Consider the following 6,688-nt stretch of genomic DNA (forward strand, 5'->3'; position numbering starts at 1 on the left):
GCGGAAGATCCCGAACCCAAGAGCACTGTGGTGACGCCTTCGAGCTCGTCTTCCACCTCGGGCGCCCCCGATCACCGCTGGCGATTCGCGACGCTTGGCGCGCCCCCGAGCCCGCTGACCTTCTCCTCTGACCCCAAGTGAGCCCCGCCGTCTTTCCCCTCTCTTCTCCCGTCGAACGCGTCCCCTAACCATGCTCTTCACCAGAGCCGAAAGCTTTCGCCCGCCGGCCATGTCACCGCCGTCGCCGCAGCCGCTCAGGCTCAAAACCGAGCGCGTCACCGTGCTCAGCACAGCTCCACGGGCCTAGAGCAACCAACCGTTGCTCCTGCCGTGCACCATAGCGATGTTTGCATCATCGCCCGAACTCCGGCCACCGCCGCGAGCTTGCCTCCAGCGAGCTCGGCCCACCTCAGCCGGGTCAACTCTGGCGTGGGTTGACCCCACAGCCCAGTTTGACCTCCCCCCTCTCTCTCAATGACTTGGGGGCCCCGCCCGACTAATTACTATAGTTAGCACTAATTAACTAACTAGGTTAGCTACTACAGTCACTGACTAGTGGGCCCTGCCCAGTTAGTTAGGAGTAACTAACTTAGTTTGTTGACTTTGTCACTGACCAGTGGGACCCACTGGTCAGGTTTGACCTGTTCAGCCCCGTTGACTCGCTTACGTCATGCTGACGTAGAGCTGACGCAATAATTGATTTTTGGAATTATTTTAACTCAGGAAATTCCAGAATATTTGCCTAAACTTCAAAAAATCATAATAATTCAACCGTAGCTCAGAATGAAATAAATTATATATGAAAAATTATCAAAAAATGCAAGGAATCCATTTATGCCAGTTACATGCATGAAAAACCAACTTATACATGCTATATAAGTGAAAACATAATATGGGCATTTTAAATGCTTCATTTGGAATTGCATTTGAATCTTTGATTCAAATGGGATTCAACCAACTTGGTAGCATCTTGCATTATCCCAAACACTAGCATTTGCACATGTCATGTTCATACATCATTTTGTTGCATTTGTTTGTGTGTTGATCGCCGGCACCGTTTCTTCTCGATAGGTTCCACTCCGGAAGGTGTTTCCGAGTACCTGTCAGAGGAGCCGTACCCCTTCGTCGTTCTATCAGGCAAGCAAACCCCTTGAGCATTTCGATAAATCCCACTCTCTCGCTCCTGCTCCTTATACTGCATTAGGACAACAACGATTCAAACTGCTACTTTCTGCTGCGGTAGTTGAACCCATTCCTCTGCATGACCTGTCATTGCCACAATAAATAGTTGAAACCCACTAGCATGAGTAGGAGTTGCTTGAGCCTTGATGTGCCTGCTCATCCATGCTTGTTTTCTTATGCCAGCTATGCTTAGAGTTGTGTCAGGTCTGATTCATCGGGAATGAATCGGAGTGGTGAACATGTACTACCGATAAAGGCTAAGTGTGTGAACACGTTTTGGTAAAGGTAGCGATGAGAGGCCATGTAGGAGTACATGGTGGGTTGTCTCATTGGAACCGTCCCTAAGCACTGAGTTCTATGTATGTTATCCAAGTCCAGTTACTACCACACATTGGGTTCCGGTTATCCGTCCCCTCTCAGCTTATTAATACACTTGATCTCTGTCCAGGAGTTGCAACTAGTTTCTGGCATTTGTAGGTAGTGCTACTTGTCTACCAGGTGGTGTCCGACGGGACGGGCTTGGGACAGACTAGGCACCGTGTGATATGTGTCTGGAGTTGCAACTAGTTTCTTTCATCTTCGTTCATCGGTAACTTTACTTGGAGCTATATTTTTATTCACCACATGATATGTGTTTTGCTTGGAGCGTCAATTTATTTTGTTAGGATTTTCTTGCTGTTTTCTAGAACAATGATTTGCATTTTTTATTTCAATAAAAGTGGCATTGATAGCCTTTAATATGCCTATGTTACAAGTATACATGTTGCTGTTTGAAAACAGAAAGTTTACCGCTGTTGCTATAATTCCCTAGAAAAGTCAGAATGTGATAAAATGTTGAAACCTTTTGCATTCTTTACAGACTATCCTGTTTAGGCAGATTGTTGTTATGTTTGCATTGTTTGCATATGTTTGCTTCTTTAATGATTCTATTTGAGGATAACACTATTAAATATGCAGAGGAATTTAGTATGCAATGTTGAATAATAATTTTAGTGATTTGCTACAGTAGAGTATGATAAGGTTTTGTCAATGGTTTATACTAACTTATCTCACGAGTTCTTCTTGAGTTTTGTGTGGATGAAGCTTTTGAGATTTAGGGAGACCGTGATATGAGAGGAATTAAGGAGACACAAAAGCTCAAGCTTGGGGATGCCCAAGGCATCCCAAGATAATATTTCAAGAAGTCTCAAGCATCTAAGCTTGGGGATGCCCCGGTTGGCATCCCACCTTTTTTCTTCAACAACTATCGGTTAGTATCGGTTGATCTTAAGTTTTCGCTTCTTCACATGATGCTTGCCATTCTTAGAATGTCATTTTACTTTGCTTTGCTTGCTGTTTGAATAGAATACCAAGATTTGAAATTATTAAATGTTAGATAGTCTTCACATGGTTGCATAATTATTCAACTACTCATTGATCTTCACTTATATCTTTCGAAGTAGTTTGTCGATGCTCTAGTGCTTCACTTATATCTTTTAGAGCATGGTGGTAGTTTTATTTTGAAGAAATAGATGAACTCTCATGCTTCACTTAGATTATTTTGAGAGTCTTAAATATCATGGTAATTTGATTAAAATCCTAATATGCTAGGTATATAAGATTAATAATAAAACTTTCTTATGCGTGTGTTGAATACTATGAGAAGTTTGATGCTTGATAATTGTTTTGAGATATGAGGATGGTGATATTAGAGTCATGCTAGTTGAGTGGTTATGAATTTGAGAAATACTTGTGTTGAAGTTTGTGATTCCCGTAGCATGCACGTATGGTGAACCGTTATGTGATGAAGTCGGAGCATGATTTATTTATTGATTGCCTTCCTTATGAGTGGCGGTCGGGGACGAGCGATGGTGTTTTCCTACCAATCTATCCCCCTAGGAGCAAGCGCATAGTACTTTGTTTCGATAACTAATTGATTTATGCAATAAGTATGTGAGTTCTTTATGACTAATGTTGAGACCATGGATTATACGCACTCTCACCCTTCCACCATTGCTAGCCTCTCTAGTACCGCGCAACTTTCGCTGGTACCATACACCCACCATATACCTTCCTCAAAACAGCCACCATACCTACCTATTATGGCATTTCCATAGCCATTCCGAGATATATTGCCATGCAACTTTCCACCGTTCCATTAATTATGACACGCTTCATCATTGTCATATTGCTAGCATGATCATGTAGTTGACATCGTATTTGTGGCAAAGCCACCGTTCATAACTCTTTCATACATGTCACTCATGCTTCATTGCACATCACTACTAGGAAAAGGCCTACTAATGGCGCAGTACTGGTGTGCCATTAGTATCACGCCACTAGTATTTTTTACTAATGGCGCACCACTGGTGCGCCATTAGTATACCAGATACTAATGGCGCACCAGTAGTGCGCCATTAGTATGCCTAGAGGTGCGCCATTACTATCTGACTTAGTAATGGCGCACCACATAGAAGTGCGCCATTAGTAATAATTTTTTCAACTTTTTTTTAGAAAAAAATTCAATTTTTTTTATTTTTTAATCTCGGGTCACTATGGCTTAATCTTGAGTCAATATGACTAATGTCAGGTCAAATCGCACTCTGTGGTCAAACTTCCCGAAAGGTCACCCATCCTCACACTACTCCAGCCCAAGCACGCTTAACTTCATAGTTCTATCCAACCCCAGCACCACCTCACTTCACAGGCACTTGTTGATATATCTATCATATCAATCCTATTAAACCTTGCTGATGTCTAGGACTTTGTTCATGTTCATGAGTATGATGAAATTTTGTAAAAATATTTCAAACTTCCCGGTCATATTACGTATCATATTTTGAAAAATAAATCAATTTACCAAGTTTTTTTTTCTGTTACTAGTGGCGCACCTAGCATACGGTGCGCCACTAGTAAGTTTGAAATTTTTTGAATTTTTTTGCCTCCGGATCTTAAAACCCCGTAACTTTTTTTCTGTTAGGTTTTTGGGGATTTTGAAAATGTTTAACAGGGTTCCCCCGGTTAAATTTGGATATAACTTTTCGAGTAAATGATTTTTCATATAAAAAACTTTTTAATCCGAGTTCGTATGCAAAAGTTATGCCCATTTTACAAATTTTAGAGAGATTTTGCAAATAAAGTCGAAATTCATATTTGTAAATTTTCCCAACAACTAGACCACATATCACATAGGAAACTTATTTTCTTTTATTTTTTGGACATTTCCATCATTTCCTTTTATTTTTTAAAAACTGAAAAGGCGGTCCTTCGAGGGGGGGGTGCATTCGGTACATTTTGGGCCAAGTTAGTAATGGCGCACCGTGGGAGTGGTGCGCCATTACTAGTTAAACTAGTAATGGCGCACCACACCCACGATGCGCAATTACTAGTTTTGAAAAAACAATAAAACAAATTCTGAATTTTTTTGAAAAAAAATTAGTAATGGCGCATTGTCCACTGGTGCGCCATTACTAGTTTTGAAAAAAAAATTGGGAAATTTTTTTGAAAATAATTTACTAGTGGCGCACCATGGATGTGGTGCGCCATTACTAGTTTAACTAGTAATGGCGCACCACTCCCACGGTGCGCCATTACTAGTCTTGAAAAATATGAAAAAAATTGTTACTAATGGCGCACCATGGATGTGGTGCGCCATTAGTATTTGGACACTAATGGCGCACCAACACATGGTGCGCCATTAGTATATACTAATGGCGCACCACATGTCTGGTGCGCCATTAGTGTCATTTCCATCTATAGCCCTTTTCCTAGTAGTGCATCCCGGTACACCGCCGGAGGCATTCATATAGAGTCATATCTTGTTCTAAGTATCGAGTTGTAATTCTTGAGTTGTAAGTAAATAAAAGTGTGATGATCATCATTATTAGAGCATTGTCCCAGTGAGGAAAGGATGATGGAGACTATGATTCCCCCATAAGTCGGGATGAGACTCCAGATGAAAATAAATAAATAAAAGAGGCCAAAGAAGCCCAAATAAAAAAAGAGAAAAGAGGCCATAAAAAAGAGAAGGCCCAAATAAAAAAATGAGAGAAAAAGAGAGAAGGGGCAATGCTACTATCATTTTACCACACTTGTGCTTCAAAGTAGCACCATGATCTTCATGATATTGAGTCTCCTATGTTGTCACTTTCATATACTAGTGGGAATCTTTCATTATAGAACTTGGCTTGTATATTCCAATGATGGGCTTCCTCAAAATGCCCTAGGTCTTTGTGAGCAAGCGAGTTGGATGCACACCCACTAGTTTCTTTTGTTGAGCTTTCATACATTTATAGCTCTAGTGCATCCGTTGCATGGCAATCCCTACTCACTCACATTGATATCTATTGATGGGCATCTCCATAGCCCATTGATACGCCTAGTTGATGTGAGACTATCTTCTCCTTTTTGTCTTCTCCACAACCACCATTCTATTCCACCTATAGTGCTATGTCCATGGCTCATGCTCATGTATTGCGTGAAGATTGAAAAAGTTTGAGAACATCAAAAGTATGAAAAAATTGCTTGGCTTGTCATCGGGGTTGTGCATGATTTAAGTATTTTGTGTCGTGAAGATAGAGCATAGCCAGACTATATGATTTTGTAGGGATATCTTTCTTTGGCCATGTTATTTTGAGAAGACATAATTGCTTAGTTAGTATGCTTGAAGTATTATCATTTTTTGTCAATATAAACTTTTGTCTTGAATCTTTCAAATCTGAATATTCATATCACAATTAAGAAGAATTACATTGAAATTATGCCAAGTAGCACTCCGCATCAAAAATTCTGTTTTTATCATTTACCTACTCGAGGACGAGCAGGAATTAAGCTTGGGGATGCTGATACGTCTCCAACGTATCTATAATTTTTGATTGCTCCATGCTATATTATCTACTGTTTTGAATATTTATGGGCTTTATTATACACTTTTATATCATTTTTGGGACTAACCTATTAACCCAGAGCCCAGTGCCAGTTTCTGTTTTTACCCTGTTTTAGGGTTTCGAAGAAAAGGAAAATCAAACGGAGTCCAATTGACCTGAAACTTCACGGAACTCGTTTTTGGAAGGAAAGAAGCCCAGAAGACTTGGAGTGCACGTCGGGGGATCTGCAAGGAGGTCACGAGGCAGGGGGGCGCCCACCCTCCTGGGCGCGCCCTCCACCCTCGTGAGCCCCTCGTGGCCCCCCTGACGTGTCTTCCGCCTATATATCTCCATATTCCCTAAAACTTCTGAGGAGCACAATAGATCGGGAGTTCCGCCGCTAGAAGCCTCCGTAGCCACCGAAAGCCAATCTAGACCCGTTTCGGCACCCTGTCGGAGGGGGAATCCTTCTCCGGTGGCCATCTTCATCATCCCGGTGCTCTCCATGACGAGGAGGGAGTAGTTCTCCCTCGGGGCTGAGGGTATGTACTAGTAGGTATGTGTTTGATCTCTCTTTCTCGTGTTCTTGATTTGGCACGATCTTGATGTATCGGGAGCTTTGCTATTATAGTTGGATCTTATGTTTCTCCTCCCCCTCTACT

This window comes from Triticum aestivum, chromosome 3A, assembly GCF_018294505.1.
Source record: "Triticum aestivum cultivar Chinese Spring chromosome 3A, IWGSC CS RefSeq v2.1, whole genome shotgun sequence".
In the NCBI taxonomy this organism is placed as follows: domain Eukaryota; kingdom Viridiplantae; phylum Streptophyta; class Magnoliopsida; order Poales; family Poaceae; genus Triticum; species Triticum aestivum.